General features: G+C 42.6%; 1 pseudogene; it reads right to left on the minus strand.

Moving 5' to 3' along the window:
* Positions 1 to 641: 641 nt before the first annotated feature.
* On the minus strand, positions 642 to 749 carry LOC137378552 (U2 spliceosomal RNA; annotated as a pseudogene).
* Between the last annotated feature and the right edge of the window lie 18,918 nt (positions 750 to 19,667).

The following is a 19,667-nucleotide window of genomic DNA, read 5'->3' on the forward strand; positions in this document are numbered from 1 at the left end:
CCTTGCAGTTCTTGCAAACAACCGTGCTGCAGTTGGCTGCCACGTGACCAGATTTGCCACAGGTGCGGCAAACTCTGGGCTGCCCAGCGTAGACCAAGAAGCCTCGACTTCCCCTGATAGCGAAGCTGGAGGGAGGGTGGATGATGGCTCCATTGGGATCGACCTTCAAGGTCACCTTGACCTGCCACTTGCTGGTCCAAATCCCAAAGGGGTCCTTGACATCAGTGCTGCTGCCGGCCACCTTGACGTACCTGGCGAGAAAGGTGAGTACATCCACCACCGGAACATGGGGGTTGTAGAAGTGAATCGTCACCACCCTGTCCCATTGTGATGGAAGCGTGAAGAGCAGCTCCGCTGTGAGGATCGACAGTGGCGCCCGGTCCCCTTTCTCCTTGAACGCCTTCAGAAACTTGATGCATCCCGCCACGTTCCGGAACGTCAAGTCGAAGTATCCACAGCTGGGGAAATCCTGCAGGTTGAAGACGTCCGTCGCTTGAAATCCGCAGCAATCGAAGAGAATTTTCTTGATGAAGAAGGTGCGATCGACCGGTGCATCTCCTTCCTTGTCCTTCACGACCACCCGAATGGTGTTGCGCACTCCCTGGCCCGAAGCTCGAAGATTGGTTATAGCCATTTTACTCAAAGCTTCCCCAGGATCAAAAGGCAATGATCATGGTCTCTTCTCAACCAAGTAAGCACTGATAAGAACAGATACTACACTTGATCTTAGCCAAAAGGCCGAGTGTTACAGGCTCTCTTTTGCAGGGTGAGAGGAGAATGATTCATGAGTCGGCTGCCCTCCCTCATCACTTCCAGCAAGACATACATGTCTGGGCTGTTGTTCCCATCTGACTGTTGCCCCATACGTGAAGGTGGCTGCTGTCTCAGTGTTGTGACTGTACACTTGATCTGACAATGTTAGGGAAAACTATGGACATTCTGTGAGATCAGCTCACCTGCATTCTGGTACTTACTGAGTTGGTGACCAATCAACCGGGTGCCGTTTACTGGACCACAAGAGGTCATTGCGCCTCCTCCTAAACGAGACTCACATCCTTCTGGTGAGTTCCAGGCTCCTGACCTCCATCACCGTCTCCATCCAAGCCCTTTTGGTTTCTCTGGGCAGATTTCTCTTTCCTGAAGCTGGGAAGAACAGCTCTTTCCTCTCTGTAATTGCATCTGTCAGTGCCTCCAGGAAGGCATCAGAAAAATGTGGTGCCACCCGGGGACGCATGCCCATGCCAACACTGGCCCTCGGATTTCCCTGCTGCTCCATCCCTGAAGGCAATGGGCAGTCATGGCTACCGCTGCCTTTTAAAATCGCCCTCTGTAACCTGATCCTGCCTCCAGGTTGCTTCAGGTGCCTGTAATTAGCTGTTGGACTCACCCCCAGACCAATTATGCCATTTAGATATGAAAATTGCATTGCATCATCTATGCTGACGTGATGCGGGGTCGAGACCTGAATATGTTTTGGGCGAAGTTTCGGGCCATAGAGTCATATGGCACAGAACAAGGCACTCTGTGCTTGTTTAGAGAGTGTGCTTCTATCCATGTAATTAAGTTTCTGTTTGAATTCAATAATGCTGCAAGGACATAGAGGCACAGATACTTTCATAACTTGTTTGAAAATATTGCATTTGCAGCTGTCCCCCACCTAGGTCACTGAGAGAATTGATTATCATTAACAACTAATGAATCATAATTCAACTGATGACAGTATTTCAGTGTTTACCCAAGTATTTGTGGAAATTTAAAAATTTAAAATGAATCTTGTAAGATAGTGTGCGAAGTAATAATTTTCTCAAAACAGCAAATTATTTGTAATTTAAAAATTCTAATTGTATAAATGGCGATTTCCCTGTGAAGATCTAAATACAGAACTGCCTGTTTATAAAATCATTTAGTTTCAAATTGCAGCCCCACCTTAAAAGGGGCAATTATGAAAGTCAGTTTTGTGACCAAAATGAGAGGAAGTTTATCCTATGCAAATAAATGTAATGAAAGTTTATTGAAAAATATTATTGATTCACATAGAATGGCTTCAGGGACATATACATGAAATGTGTGAGGTGAGTGCAAGAAAGGTTGTTCTCTTAGGACCGCAATGCAGCATTTCTGGAAGAAAGTGTCAAAAAGGCTCATCACTTTGTACAGTATCTGCAGGAAATGGAAACAGATGAAGACAATAATCGCACATCTTAACAAAGCTATTGAAGTAAGACTACCCAACAGTATTATTTCCCAATAGTAATTACTCGAAGAATACACATAAAGTAGATGGTTGAAGAATGCATATCATAAAGTATTGTCAACATATTCTATCTATTACTGCAGGCCTAAGCCTCAATCTTATAGCTTTCATGACTTATCATAAATATTTGTATTCCAATAGCGCATACAGTCAAACTGCAACCTACAACTGATGTTCTTGACATACTCACACCTTCAAGTTGCTTCACACATAAAATCATTACCTGCAAGATATATAATCACTTAGCAACATACAGGATGGCCACATGGCTGCCATTAATGATATCTCTACTTTGGAAAATACAATAGTGTAGTAACATTGGATAACCATGTCATGCTGCTATTACTAATCAGTATGATAAGACATGGAAGTGCTGACTTATGAATCAGTGATCTGTTGGATATATTTATGGGCAGTCCATTGGCTGATACTGCAGATTGTCCTGATACTGGAAGGGAAGAAAGGCAAAAATAATGAGGGAAGAGGTGACCACGACTGCCACTGCAGAACCATTCCAATGGTGCAGGATGATTATAGGTGTCTTTGCAGTAGATGATGCAGATCTGCAATTGGCTTTATTCTGACCTACCTGCAGTGTAGGTTCTGAATGAGCATTGCCAGAGAAGTTTGCAGATATGTTTGGTGAGATAATGGCAGGTGTAGGGAGTTTGGCTCTGGTCTCTGTTGATCTCTTTGACATGCCTTCTTTCATTTTGTATCACATTAACTACTACAGTGTGGTGCTACAAAACTAATTCTCGCCATTAATTGTAAATTGATTTGAGTTGCCCACTGCTGTGGGAGTCATTTATTTGCTTTGACATTCTTGAGCTCCTGTGAAATTTTGTATTGTAAGAGCTCCTTTTTCATTTCCCCTGCACCTTCCATCTTCTTAATGAAAAGTTTTGGTAGAGTAGTTAACATTTTATTTTGTTATATCACCCATTTTCCATAGTGAATCCCATATTCTTGAGCAGCATAAGAAACTCTAACTTCTATTAGTAGTATTTATTGGTATTGTTTCTCTTGTATGCCAGTATTATACAAAGCCCAGGATTATTATATAGGCTTACTATACGACACATTCTGAGTTTTCTAATTTGATGTTGCTGATCGGGGTATCTAAAATTTGGTATTTTTGTGGAAGGTGTCACATTGATAGGGTTACACATTGGCTGTAGTATAACTGCAAGTGATGTGAGATCAACTGTTTAAAAGTATGAAATTATTCTGAGTTAGTGCTCTAGAAATTTGACTTCTACCCAAAACCAGCACTAAATTGGAGAAGCAACCAATCCGCTTACTGGTCCTGTGCTGGTATGAGGCCCTAACCAAACATTTAAAAACTCAAAATGCCCAGAACCTTTTGTGGTCCCTTTAAGGCCCACTAGTTAGGCATTATGAATAGGCACACATTCTGCCCATTTGTACCTGACTTTCCCAATTTGCAACCTTACGGCTGTTTCCGGCAGGCAGATTGCTCACCCATTTACAAGCCCACCTAGCTATGGCAGCAGACAAGCCTTGGCCATCAATGGGGTGATGAGGTACCACCCCACTCTCACCTGCAACAACCTCCCCCCACCCCACCCCCCACAACTTCCTGCCATGGTTTTCAACTGCTGGCTACCTCTTCTTCTCTTCTTTGGTGGCACAGAAGTCAGCCATGAAATGACTTTCTCACTCAGTAGCTTTGCCTGAAACTGCTTTGTTCACCACTTAATTAACAACATTAATCCATTTATTGTATCGTGTATGCCCTATGAACACATTAAACAATAAGACATTATTAACTCACAGTATTATTCCAAAGTCTTTATATTTCAAATATAAAAAGTTCACAGTAGGACCAGCAAAAAAGATAAAGGCTTAGAAGACTCTTTGTTGACATTAAAATTTTCACTGTCATTTAGGAAACCCACAGGTTGGGCAGCACGGCAGTTAACATCCTGCCCAATATTATACTGTTAACTTCATTGGAGAGTAAAATTGGTTGGGGCAGTGGGTAAAAACAGCATTGCACCCAATCTCATCAGTTCCCCACAGGCAGCCGGGGTTAAAATTCCCCCCCAGTAATTCTGGTGTGTTGAGCTGTAACATGTGTGCAGGTTACTATTTTGACCAAGTACAGAGTGGTGCATAGATGGTGATGTAGGTCACTGATGGCAGCTAGACTAGCAGGACTTGGGCAACATTCATGTACAATTGTCATCTGGCACTCAGTAACTCTTGTTGTCAATAGTGTGCTGGAACTTGTGCACAGCAGGAAAACAATTGCACTTGCTGCTCACCTTGAAGAAAGCTGCCCACAAATATCTCACAATCTCTATGACATGGATTTCCCTTTCCCAATGACAGTTTAAATCTGGTGCCAAGTCAAGGGGGTCGCCAGTCATCCAGCAACAGTGATATCAGCAAGCAAGGCGAACAACCAATCAAACTGAAGTCTTCTCATAGACAGCAAACCAGAAAGTTAAAAGATGAAAGGTCACAGACCTGAAAGGTTAACTCTGTTTCTCACTCCACAAATGCTGCCTAACCTGCTGAGTATTTCATGCACTTTCTGTTTTTATTTCGGAAGTTAAAAGCATTGATTATCCTACACTTCTAATTTAAATTTTCAAATAGCTAAAAATGATTGAGTATGGATTAAGATAGAAACTAAAATACCATAAACCTTAAAAAAGGTTATTATTTTAAAAGTGCATGGAACTTTTTATTACACCTGTCTGCAGCCTTTGACACAATTGACCACACCATCCTCCTCCAATGCCTCTCCACTGTTGTCCAGCTGGGTGAGACTGCTTTCACTGGTTCTATTCTTATCTAGCAAATCATATCCAGAATATCACTTAAAATGGCTTCTCTTCCTGCCCCCGCACTGTTACCTCTGGTGTTCCCCAAGGCCCTATCCTTGCGCACCCCCCCGCCCCTCCCATCATTTCCCATCTACATGCTGTACCTCAGCAACATCATCTGAAAGCACAGCATTAGTTTTCATATGTACGGTGACAACACCCAGCTTTAACTCACCACCTCTCTCAAGTCCTTCACGGTTGCTAAATTATCAGTCTGCATATCCAACAGCCAGTACTGGATGAGCAGAAATCTCCTCCAATTAAATATTGGGAAGACTGAAGCCATTGTTTTCAATGCTCACTCCAAACTACGCTCAATAGCTACCGACTCCATCCCTTTCCCTGGCGAAAGTCTGGGACTAAACCAATCTGTTCACAGCCTTGCTTTATATTTGAACCTGAATTCCACATGTTCCCTCCATCACTAAGACTGCCTATTTCCACTTCCATAATTTTGCCCCTGTCTCAGCTCATCTACTGCTGAAACCCTCATTCATGCCTTTGTTATCTCTAGACTTGACTATTCCAACGTACCCCTTGCTGGTCTCTCACATAAACTTGAGGTTATTCAAAACTCTGCTGCCCATGTATTAACTCACACCAAGCCCCATTCACCTATCACTCCTGTGCTCGCTGACCTACATTGGCTCCCAGTCAAGCAACTTCTTGATTTTCAAATTCTCATCCTTATTTTCAAATCCCTCCCTGGCCTCTCCCCTACCTCTCTCTGTAATTACCTTCAGCCCCACAACCCTCCAAGTTATCTGCACTCCTCTAATTCTGGCTTCTTGAGCAACTCTGATTTTAATCACTTCAACATTGGTGGCTGAGCCTTCAGTTGCCTGTACTGTGTACAGTTTTGGTCACCACACTATAGGAAGGATGTGATTGCACTGGAAAGGATGCAGAGGAGATTCACCAGGATGTTGCCTGGACTGGAGCATTTCAGCTATGAAGAGAGTTTGGATAGGCTAGGGTTGTTTTCCAAAGAGCAGAGAAGGCTGAGGGGGGACCTGATGGAGGTACACAAAATTATGAGAGGCATTGATAGGATAGATAGGAAGAAACTTTTTCCCTTAGCAGAGTGGTCAATAACCAAGGGGCATAGATTTATGGTAAGAGGCAGGAGGTTTAGAGGGGATTTGAGGAAAACTTTTTTCACCCAGAGGGTGGTTGGAATCTGGAACACACTGCCTGAAGGGGTGGCAAAGGCAGGAACCTTCACAACATTTAAGAAGTATTTAGATGAGCACTTGAAACGCCATAGCATACAAGGCTAAGGGCCAAGTGCTGGAAAATGGGACTGGAATAGCTAGGTATTTGACGACCGGCACAGTCACGATGGGCCGAAGGGGCTGTTTCTGTGCTGTATAACTCTATGACTCCAGACCCTAAGTTCTGGAATACCCTCCCTACACCTCTCCATCTCACTTTCCTCCTTTAAGACTGTCCTCAAAACTTCATCGACCAAGCTTTTGGTCACCTGACCTAATATCGCCTTATGTGGCTTGGTGTCATATCTTGTTTTATAATGCTCTTATTAAGTGCCTTGGGACGTCTTACTGTTTTAAAGGTGCTATATAAATATAAGTTGTTGTCATTGTTATAATGGAGAAATATGACATTCCATTAAAATGAAATTAGCTTTTCAGAGCCGGTGAGGGTGTTTAGCAATAATTATGAACTCAGAACACCATTAAAAATACAGTTACATATCATTCAGCAAGATGTAACTTTTTCAAGGATTTTTATACTGATCTAACAGTGCAAAATTAGAAGTTCTCGTCAATTCACTGATTGCTTAGGGGTTACACTCTAAGGAAACCTCAATAGTGTACCGCCTGAAGCAGCAAGGAATCACTGACAGCAACTTCTGGATTTCCGGGTTATTCTGCACATATGCAGACTCCCAAAGCTGCTGTCATTTTAGTGGAGTATTGATGCCAAACGCTGATAGTTTAACCATCATGACCACTGCAACATTCAGGCCATTATGTTTCTTTAACTCATGAAAGTCTTAGCTGCTGAACAGCTGTGACTTTTATGAAACATCTGATTATGAAGTATGAAGTATTTATATTCATGAGTTCCTTCACTCCTCCACTACCTTAAAGCAAACAAGGCCACTGGAATGGTTTCATGCTTAGTACTGGAAAACGATTGGTATATTGATTATATTCATCAGCCAAAATAGACATGAAGCTTGAAGGAAATATGATTATATACACATCTGCTGTTTTGATTTTTCTATTCAAATCAGTAAAATCCAAACTTTTGAATCTGAAATTCTTATTCTGAACACTCTTTAAAAGGATGTCAATCCTAGTGCTACACTTCTTGAATAATCTGAAGATATTCCGTTTCTAATGCAATTAAAGCAAATCATATTTGATGTAATCTTGCAATCCATTGACATATTATTCAAATTGCATGATACGTTTCAATTGAACAACACCATAATATTGGCATAAATGTGCAGAACAAGCAAAATCGATGCAATTGTTGCAAAATATTGCTCTAAAGAGATGCTGGGCAAAGCAAATCAATGGTGGTGTGACATGGGTTGACGTTTTGCAATTATCAGTTCCATACTCCATCTGTTACAATGAGCACAGAGAATAATAAGCATTTGTACTTTATAGTAATACAAAAAAGTGTTAGCCTCAGAAGAATATTCCTGCCAGCCAACTCTAAAAAAAGTTCATTATGTGTCACTTTATACATAAAAAAGTTATTTGTCATGCACGGAAGGAGCCGTGATGGAGGGATTATGAAAATAAAAATTCAACTGTCAAAACAAAGCCATAAGAAAATGGACACTTGTGCCACAGTCAAAATGGAGTAGCAGTCATGTGACCCCTCCTGTACTGGAAATCAACAAACTTGTCTGCAAAGACGTAACTCATTAACTGCATCTGAATAGCTCTGGGGAGAATCCATTGAAATTGAAAAGAGCACCATTGCATATTGATGACTCCTATATATATGAATGAATTAACAAAAGGTTCTGGAGACAGACTGACTCACAGCCCAAACTAAAATGAATAGGTGTGCAGTAGCGCGATTATAATAGAATGGTCCCCATTTAGACATCAATCGATAGCTATAGTATCCATATCCTGGTCCATTATGTAGTCACATCTGGGGAGAGGGACATGTGTCACCTAACAGAAAACTCAAAGATGATGGATTGTGACCATAAAAGGTAGCCCTCTGGAGAGAGAGCGAGAGAGGGTGATCAAGCCAAGGCCACAGAAAGCCAGTTTCCAGCCAGAGGATGTGAGAGAGATCCAGCCAAGTAGAAGAACCCTGCTGAACAAGAACTGAACCACCACTACAGCAGAGAAAATACAAATTGACTTTGAGACTCTCCATCTGTGAAGGTAAACCAAATTCACACCACCAACTTTGGGCTGAGTCTTAATCACAAGAACTCGTCAGCACCTCAGCAAGTTCAAGACTGTAAACAACCAGGCCTGCACCTTTAAAAAAGACTTTTCCTCCCAAGAAGGCTCAATAATAGCCTATAAGCCATGAGCTCTTATATCGCCTTGAACTTTAAAATTGTATCCTACCCTTTTCTCTCTATCTATCTGTTCTTGTGCATGCATATATTAGAGAATGTGCGAGTGCATAAAGATATGATGATTTTGGGAATTGTTTTTAAAACATAAATAATCATCTTTTTTTAACCTATGAGAAAACCTGTAATTTTACACTAAAAACACTCAGGGACTAACACATCATTTTTAACAATTGTGATTGCGGACAGTTGTGAGTTGAAAAGTGAAAGCCACCCACACCACTTTTACATAACACATTACACAACTGAAATGAGCAATGTTATTCAATAATTGGATTGTATGGGAGTGTTCCTCCCAGCCCCTCAGCATGAACATTGGCTACTGCCAGTCCCCACTGGGTGCCCTCCTCCCAAGTGCCTCCACACAAGGACCTACCTGAGGGCAGGCATTCATCTTTGCTTCACCAGTGTGCAGCCTGGGGTCTGCAGCTTGTCAATCCTATTAAAATGAGGCCTGAGGCCCAATATCGATCAGGCTATCAGCCTACCTGCTCCACTGCAAGGGGGAAAAACGTCTGAAATTTCCATTGTAGGGAGCTTGAAGCCTTGCATAATTTTACTCTCCAAGTGCAAAATAAATTAACATTTGTAAGCCAATATAAAGCATGACTGGGCACGTCCTTCAAATAATCTGAAAAATCAGGAATTTTTGGCAGAAATCTGAAATAATATTCTTAATTCCTACCTTCTAACATATATGTCAGGTATCTGGGCCATTTTCAACGGCTGTCTTTCCATTTCTTACCTGAAGCCGATTGTTGAAAATTAAGGGGACAACTCAGCCATCCCTTGAATGGGATTTTCAGGCAGTCCTGTAAATGGACAAACAGCCTGTTTCAGGCAGGAGGCAGTATAAATATGCAAACTGAGGTCTTATGTTGGTTGGAGGATCCCGACTGCAATTTTGAAGTACAAATGGGTTAAGCATTAGAATTTTTTTTTAGAACATTACAGCGCAGTACAGGCCCTTCGGCCCTCGATGTTGCGCTGACCTGTGAAACCATCTGACCTACACTATTCCATTTTCATCCATATGTCTATCCAATGACCACTTAAATGCCCTTAAAGTTGGCGAGTCTACTACTGTTGCAGGCAGGGCGTTCCACGCCCCTACTACTCTCTGAGTAAAGAAACTACCTCTGACATCTGTTCCATATCTATCACCCCTCAACTTAAAGCTATGTCCCCTCGTGTTTGCCATCAACATCCGAGGAAAAAGACTCTCACCATCCACCCTATATAACCCTCTGATTATTTTATATGTCTCTATTAAGTCACCTCTCCTCCTCCTTCTCTCCAACAAAAACAACCTCAAGTCCCTCAGCCTTTCCTCGTAAGACCTTCCCTCCATACCAGGCAACATCCTAGTAAATCTCCTCTGCACCCTTTCCATAGCTTCCACATCCTTCCTATAATGCGGTGACCAGAACTGCACCCAATACTCCAGGTGCGGTCTCACCAGAGTTTTGTCCAGCTGCAGCATGACCTCATGGCTCCGAAACTCGATCCCCCTCCTAATAAAAGCTAACACACCATATGCCTTCTTAACAGCCCGATGAACCTGGGTAGCAACCTTCAGGTATTTATGCACCTGGACACCAAGATCTCTCTGTTCATCTACACTACCAAGAATCTTCCCATTAGCCCAGTACTCTGCATTCCTGTTACTCCTTCCAAAGTGAATCACCTCGCACTTTTCCGCATTAAACTCCATTTGCCATCTCTCCGCCCAGCTCTGCAGCCTATCTATTTCCCTCTGTACCCTACAACATCCTTCGGCACTATCCACAACTCCACCGACCTTAGTGTCATCCGCAAATTTACTAACCCACCCTTCTACACCCTCTTCCAGGTCATTTATAAAAATGACAAACAGCAGTGGCCCCAAAACAGATCCTTGTGGTACACCACTAGTAACTAAACTCCAGGATGAACATTTGCCATCAACCACCACCCTCTGTCTTCTTTCAGCTAGCCAATTTCTGATCCAAAGCTCTAAATCACCTTCAACCCCATACTTCCGTATTTTCTGCAATAGCCTACCGTGGGGAACCTTATCAAACGCCTTACTGAAATCCATATACACCACATCCACTGCTTTACCCTCATCCACCTGTTTGGTCACCTTCTCGAAAAACTCAATAAGGTTTGTGAGGCACGACCTACCCTTCACAAAACCGTGCTGACTATCGCTAATGAACTTATTCTTTTCAAGATGATTATAAATCCTGTCTCTTATAACCTTTTCCAACATTTTACCCACAACCGAAGTAAGGCTCACAGGTCTATAATTACCAGGGCTGTCTCTACTCCCCTTCTTGAACAAGGGGACAACATTTGCTATCCTCCAGTCTTCCGGCACTATTCCTGTCGACAATGACGACATAAAGATCAAGGACAAAGGCTCTGCAATCTCCTCCCTAGCTTCCCAGAGAATCCTAGGATAAATCCCATCTGGCCCAGGGGACTTATCTATTTTCACACTTTCCAAAATTGATAACACCTCCTCCTTGTGAACCTCAATCCCATCTAGCCTAGTAGCCTGAATCTCAGTATTCTCCTCGACAACATTTTCTTTCTCTACTGTAAACACTGACGCAAAATATTCATTTAACACTTCCCGTACCTCCTCTGGTTCCACACACAACTTCCCACTACTGTCCTTGATTGGCCCTAATCTAACTCTAGTCATTCTTTTATTCCTGATATACCTATAGAAAGCCTTAGGGTTTTCCCTGATCCTATCCGCCAATGACTTCTCGTGTCCTCTCCTTGCTCTTCTTAGCTCTCCCTTTAGATCCTTTCTGGCTAGCTTGTAACTCTCAAGCGCCCTAACTGAGCCTTCACGTCTCATCCTAACATAAGCCTTCTTCTTCCTCTTGACAAGCGCTTCAACTTCTTTAGTAAACCACGGCTCCCTCGCTCGACAACTTCCTCCCTGCCTGACAGGTACATAATTATCAAGGACACGCAGTAGCTGCTCCTTGAATAAGCTCCACATTTCGATTGTTCCCATCCCCTGCAGTTTCCTTCCCCATCCTACGCATCCTAAATCTTGCCTAATCGCATCATAATTTCCTTTCCCCCAGCTATAATTTTTGCATGCACTGCAATCTCTCTGATCATGTGAACTAGGCAGTGAGCAGCCTAAGCAGGAGGTGCTTTAAGGGACCACTCCTGGTGGCACCTAAAGAAGCTTCAAAATTTTTCTTTGTGAATACTCCTCCTGACTCCACAAAAATACTATGGCTCATTGCCAGCATGCACTTGCTTCCCACTGAGATCAGCCCTTCTTCCCCAGGCCCAATGCCTTGAGTGCAGGAGCCAGCTGATTTCCCATCCTCTCACCTTGTTCTTTCTTTTACAGATGTTACCTGACCTGATGAGTGCATCCAGCACTTTTTGTTTTAAAATTTCCAGTATCTTCAGCATTTTGTTTTTTCATAAACAGGATGTATATTCTTTTCCTCTCAGCATTTTGTTTTACCATATCATTTGCTAATTTGTATAATAAAATTGCAAATGTAGTATAATAGTAAACCATATGGGAAAGATAAATCCATTTCACCTGCATATATCTCCATGAATCACCTTGGGATGTTTTCCACATTAAGGTGCTATATAAATGCAAGTTCATTTTGTAGTTGTATACCTCTGTAAGATTACCATCTTCTCCTTTCAAGGCTGAAATGTCTTAAGTTTCTGCAGTCTAACCTTGCAACTTAGGCACATTCTAATTTTTTTTTATTTAAATTTTTTTTAAATGCCAATATTTATTCCAAAAATGACTCTAGTTACAATTTTGATTATCAGTGGTGGTACATGAACTTATTACAAAGCTGAAACTCCTGCCTTAGCTACTTAGTCCACTTTGATCATAGATGACATCATTGACAGGCTGGGATATAACTAGCGCAAAAGTTTTTTTTTTAGAAGACTAAGATACCAAAGCCAGTCTGCTGCTAGGTTCCCAATCTGATGTCTCAAAAAACTGGACAGATTGTCATCATAATGGTTGTGGGAGTTAGCTTTTTTGAGAAATACCTATTTTAGCAATTACTCAATCCAAATGCAGTTTTATGTAATTAGAGATACAGCACTGAAACAGGCCCTTCGGCCCACCGAGTCTGTGCCGAACATCAACCACCCATTTATACTAATCCTACACTTATCCCATATTCCTACCAAACATCCCCACCTGTCCCTATATTTCCCTACCAACTACCTATACTAGTGACAATTTATAATGGCCAATTTACCTATCAACCTGCAAGTCTTTTGGCTTGTGGGAGGAAACCGGAGCACCCGGAGAAAACCCACGCAGACACAGGGAGAACTTGCAAACTCCACACAGGCAGTACCCGGAATCGAACCCGGGTTCCTGGAGCTGTGAGGCTGCGGTGCTAACCACTGCGCCACTGTGCCGCAGTGAAGCATTGAAACTGATGCCTGTGGAAACATTCTCCCAAGGGAGGTCCTATTTATTGATACCAGTTTTATCATACTGCTGATAACATGAATAGATCTTTCATGATCGAAGTTAGATCTCAATCTTTTTCTTTTTTAATTTAGTAATTAGGCTGCATTAAAGTAGTCAGTACAACCTGTACTTAAAAAAATAATTTGCAATCACATTGTAGAAGCCACAAAGATAAATTTCATTTTATTGCGCCACTAAACAGCATGAGGAAAGAGAAATGCACACCTGACGACTGCTTATTTAGCAAGCATCAGGCAGTCCTATCAGACTTTATAACTTTTTGTTATCAAAGATAATAATCTTAATCACAGGCCGGTCATAACCCACATCAGCAACAATTCTATATTGCTAGGAATTCTGGAGATGATTAAAAAATCTTGTATGATTATTAAACATGGAATAGTCTTTCATTCTTGTGAAATAATGCTATTTTCAAATGCATTCGCCAATGAAGTGAGAAATTACAGTCCCAGCACAGTGACAGACAGATGGCAAAGGGACATAAAATCATACTGACCCTCTGAGAACCTCAATTTAATGTAACTCTATTCTATCAAAGAGGAAGTAAGTGCCTCATGTTACTAAGTACTGCAATAAGGGATTCTTTGAGAGTGCTAACAAATACAGATAATATCAGTGCCAAGAAGGCAGCTAAAATACAACATTCCTTTTGCAGAATTTTAAAAAAGAGCTTTGCAATAAATGCCAGGAATGGTAAGAAAAAATCACAACAAAGTTCTGCAAGGACTAAGAGCTTTACTCTAAGCATCATTGTGAGAATTAAGCACTTTGCTTTTTCCACTATGAAACTGTTTCCTTTTAATGGATTTTCTGCATTATGCTACTATATTCATTATATTTTCTGCCCCTATGGCCTTTCTGCACCTTAATTGGACATTGGAATCTCCCAAATGAGTGTAGAAACAATTTTTATTCATCCCATTGACCAAATTACAAATTATTAAATAAACAAATGGTTCTGCCTTCTATTGGGTGAGTTTTTAGGGCATTAACCACCCAAAAATTAGATTTAGATTTTGAGATACAGCACTGAAACAGGCCCTTTGGCCCACCGAGTCTGTGCCGACCATTAACCACCCATTTATACTAGTCCTGCACTAATCCCATATTTCTACCACATCCTCACCTGTCCCTATATTCCCCTACCACCTACCTGTACTAGTGGCAATTTATAATGGCCAATTCACCTATCAACTTGCAAGTCTTTTGGCTGTGGGAGAAAACCGGAGCACCCAGAGGAAACCCACGCAGGCACAGGGAGAACTTGCAAACTCCACACAGGCAGTACCCAGATTTGAACCCGGGTCGCTGGAGCTGTGAGGCTGCGGTGCCAACCACTGCGCCAGGATTCAGATAACCCCACTCTCAGAAATATTACAAAATAAACAAGTAACGCAATGCTTCACTTGTCACGCGAGATTATTAAAATGTTAACCAAATTTGCATCCTTACTTTATCAAGCATCTCTGCAATGGTGTTTATTCCTATTAAAGACTTCCTGCTTATATACTCATGTCTACTTTCAAGACGATCCATTCTATATAGATTTCCATTCTATATCCCTATGTAGATACAGCCCTTGTAGGATTTGCCTCTTTTTACCTTTCTCTGGTATTCTTGCATTTGTGTTCTCTCACAGATGCACATATGATACCCAAAAGTAAGAGGTGCCTGGATTCAGATAACCCCACTCTCAGAAATATTACAAAATAAACAAGTAACGCAATGCTTCACTTGTCACGCGAGATTGTGCTTGGCAACGAACCAGGCCAGGTGGCAGATCTCTCGGTGGGAGAGCATTTCGGTGATAGTGATCACAGCTCCCTTTGTTTGTTTAGAGATACAGCACTGAAACAGGCCCTTGGCCCACCGAGTCTGTGCCGACCATCAACCACCCATTTTATACTAATCCTACACTAATCCCATATTCCTACCGCATCCCCACCTGTCCCTATATTCCCCTACCACCTACCTATACTAGGGGCAATTTATAATGGCCAATTTATAAGGTCCCTGACCTTTACTATAGTCATGGAGAGGGATAGGAGCAGACGGGATGGGAAAATATTTAATTGGGGGAGGGGGAATTACAATGCTATTAGGCAGGAACTGGGGAGCTTAAATTGGGAACAGATGTTCTCAGGGAAATGCACGACAGAAATGTGGAGGTTGTTTAGGGAGCACTTGCTGCGACTGCTGGATAGGTTTGTCCCGATGAGGCAAGGAAGGGATGGCAGGGTGAAGGAACCTTGGATGACAAGAGATGTGGAACAGCTAGTCAAGAGGAAGAAGGAAGCTTACTTAAGGTTGAGGAAGCAAGGATCAGACAGGGCTCGAGAGGGTTACAAGGTAGCCAGGAAGGAACTGAAGAATGGACTTAGGAGAGCTAGAAGGGGACATGAAAAAGTCTTGGCGGGTAGGATTAAGGAAAATCCCAAGGCATTCTACACTTATGTGAGGAACAAGAGGATGGCCAGAGTAAGGGTAGGGCCGATCAGGGATAGTGGAGGGAACTTGTGCCTGGAGTCGGAGGAGGTAGGGGAGGTCCTTAATGAATACTTTGCTTCAGTATTCACTAGTGAGAGGGACCTTGTCGTTTGTGAGGGCAGCGTGAAACAGGCTGATATGCTCGAACAGGTTGATGTTAAGAAGGAGGATGTGCTGGAAATTTTGAAAGACATGAGGATAGATAAGTCCCCGGGGCCAGACGGGATATACCCAAGGATATTACGGGAAGCGAGGGAAGAGATTGCCGTGCCTTTGGCGATGATCTTTGCATCCTCACTGTCCACTGGAGTAGTACCAGATGATTGGAGGGTGGCAAATGTCATTCCCTTGTTCAAGAAAGGGAATAGGGATAACCCTGGGAATTACAGACCAGTCAGTCTTACGTCGGTGGTGGGCAAATTATTGGAGAGGATTCTGAGAGACAGGATTTATGATTATTTGGAAAAGCATAGTTTGATTAGAGATAGTCAGCATGGCTTTGTGAGGGACAGGTCATGCCTCACAAGCCTTATTGAATTCTTTGAGGATGTGACAAAACACATTGATGAAGGAAGAGCAGTGGATGTGGTTTATATGGATTTTAGCAAGGCATTTGATAAGGTTCCCCATGGTAGGCTCATTCAGAAAGTAAGGAGGCATGGGATACAGGGAAATTTGGCTGTCTGGATACAGATTTGGCTGGCCCATAGAAGAAAGAGGGTGGTAGTAGATGGAAAGTATTCAGCCTGGAGCTCGGTGACCAGGTGTTCCGCAGGGATCTGTTCTGGGACCTCTGCTCTTTGTGATTTTTATAAATGACTTGGATGAGGAAGTGGAAGGCTGGGTTAGTAAGTTTGCCGAAGACACAAAGGTTGCTGGAGTTGTGGATAGTGTGGAGGGCTGTTGTAGGTTGCAACGGGACATTGACAGGATGCAGAGCGGGGCTGAGAAGTGGCAGATGGAGTTCAACCTGGAAAAGTGTGAAGTGATTCATCTTGGAAGGTCGAATTTGAATGCAGAATACACGCCTAAAGACAGGATTCTTGGCAGTGTGGAGGAACAGAGGGATCTTGGGGTCCACGTCCATAGGTCCCTCAAAGTTGCCACCCAAGTTGATAGGGTTGTTAAGAAGGCGTATGGGGTGTTGGCTTTCATTAACAGGGGGATTGAGTTTAAGAGCCGCGAGGTTATGCTGCAGCTCTATAAAGCCCTGGTTAGACCTCACTTGGAATATTGTGTTCAGTTCTGGTCGCCTCATTATAGGAAGGATGTGGAAGCTTTAGAGAGGGTGCAGAGGAGATTTACCAGGATACTGCCTGGACTGGAGGGCATGTCTTATGAAGAAAGGTTGAGGGAGCTAGGGCTTTTCTCAATGGAACAAAGAAGGATGAGAGGTGACTTGATAGAGGTGTACAAGATGATGAGAGGCATAGATAGAGTGGATAGCCAGAGACTTTTTCCCAGGGCGGAAAGGGCTATCACCAGGAGACATAATTTTAAGGTGATTGGAGGAAGGTTTAGGGGTGATGTCAGAGGTAGGTTCTTTACACAGAGAGTGGTGGGTGCGTGGAATGCACTGCCAGTGGTGGTAGTAGAAGCAGATACATTAGGGACATTTAAGCGACTCTTGGATAGGTACATGGATGATAGTAGAATGAAGGGTATGTAGGTAGTTTGATCTTAGAGTAGGTTAAAGGGTCGGCACAACATCGTGGGCCAAAGGGCCTGTACTGTGCTGTACTGTTCTATGTTGCTAATAGTTTGCAGGAAATGATATTTGCTGAAAATCCCTGAAGAACCAAAAGCAAAACAACAGTTGCTGCAATTTTCTGCAACAAAATTAAAATGTTACAGCAAGCAATTGGAAGGAGAGTGTTGCAATTAATTCTTCTATCCAAAGAGAATGCCAATGAAGCATCATGGAGAGTCCTTGTGACAAATCAGAGCACCGCAGAGAGAGAAGTTGTAGCATTGCAGCTGATCCCTGTGAGAAGTGAGATCATTGCAGCAAATCTCTGTGAAAGATGTAGCTCTTTCTGCAAGTCAATGAAAAAACACAAGCACTGTTGTAGTTTCTTGTGACCATAAAGATGATTGGGGCACTGTGTTGCAAGAAATGACTGCCATAGCCAATCCTTATGACGAACCGCATATTGATAATGGAAAATTACTGCAAACAATTAAACGTAAAGATAAATCTCAAAGGGATGAAATTGCCGTAAGTATCAGAGCAAGTCCTTGTGAGAACCTATATTTTTCATCTATCATGGTGAATCACAAACAGAAATAACCCTTGGAGCCACGTTACTGGAAGGAGCAAATCTGTCATTGTGTGTTAGAAGGACTTTCAACAAAATGAACTAAAGTGTCCCAGTGAATCACAACAAATACCTGCAACAAACAAAGCCATCGTACTGAATAACTGAGAAAGAAGTCCTTTGTGGTAAATCTCCTATCCTGGTGAATCATAGCAGAGCTCTTACTGGAAACAATTTCATATATTTGCTAGAAAGGAGGGTTTTCTTCTGAATTACTGTAAGAAATAAGGCCATCGATGATGGCATTTTAACAAGTTGCTGCTGGTATCAGAATATCTTGCTGAATATGTATGGAAAATGATTGATTCAGATCCCTGTGGGAAACTAAAGAGGATCGCAGAAAATTAAAACATTATTCTTCAGCTGGATTAGTTAGATAAAAAGCTAGACTTGAGTATGAAACCATATATACCCTGCTGCCAGTACTACAATAAACCAGATGATTTTGGATTCAGCTGACTAGCTTGACTTAATGAGAAACCAGGCTCGTGCTAAGTTGAATGATTTGGTTTTTTTCAAAAGTCAACACAAGTGAGTAGGGTCTTCAAGAGAACTCATATACATATCTCTATCAGGCTGAATCCACAGTTACACCTCCACCAGGCAGCGATTGTACGAGAGGTGGGTTAAGATGGTGGGCGGTGATGTGGGGACTATTGTGCTGCATTGTGACACTTTCCTGCCCCCCTCACCATCTTAACTTATCTACAAACAAGTATGAGGAAGCATATTGTGACACCATTGAAGACACTGGGCAGCAGATGCATGGGAATACCATCACCTGTAAGTTCCCCTGCAAGCCACACACCATCCTAACTTGGAACTATATCCCCATTCCTTTACAGTCACTGGGTCAAAATCCTGGAACTCCCTTCCTAACAGCACTGCTGGTGTACCTACACTCCAAGGACTGCAGTCTTTCAAGAAGGTAGCTCACCACCACATTCTCGAGGGCAATTAGGGATGGGCAATAAATGCTGGCCTAGCCAGTGACGCCCACATCCCATGAACGAATAAAAAAAAACACTGGGAAAAAAGGCTGCACTAGAATAATGAATAAAAAGTGTCCTGTGCACATAATTGACAATAGAGGTGGCTGGAGGGAAAGTGGCCTCATTTGCCAGTTATGAACACCCTCCCAATAGAACAGCATTACAGCAAGGAATAAAGATGGAGGCAGTTTTGAGTTTGCAGCTGATCTTTACTGTGATCTGCTGTGTCAGGATCACTTAAGCTGCAGGTATTCTTGTAGCAGATGGCACGGCTCTGCATATTGTTCTTTGTTGATCTGGAGGCTGTGAAGCCAGTTCCCCATTGCCATTGTCGAGTAAATATGCCATGACCTGCAGATTTAGTTGGTGCCATCATAGTGGATGTCGCCAATCAGCCACTGCTTGCTATTAATCTCCCTGCTTCATCTAGTACCACCTGAAAGCATAAAATACTGTGATTGGATACTCCTTAGGAGTGCACCCCACAGCGTTAAAGTTAATCTGTCCTTCACATATAATATTCATTACAGAAGATCTGCTGCCATGGCCTCACCTGGGGGTTAGAGTCTCTGTATGCATTAATTGCCTGACAAAACAAGCTATGGGTGCCTCTGTCTATAGGGTACCAGCAGGTGGGCACAGAGCCTCTCTGTGGCAGTCTGACCTACATTAGC

Source organism: Heterodontus francisci, chromosome 16, assembly GCF_036365525.1.
Source record: "Heterodontus francisci isolate sHetFra1 chromosome 16, sHetFra1.hap1, whole genome shotgun sequence".
In the NCBI taxonomy this organism is placed as follows: domain Eukaryota; kingdom Metazoa; phylum Chordata; class Chondrichthyes; order Heterodontiformes; family Heterodontidae; genus Heterodontus; species Heterodontus francisci.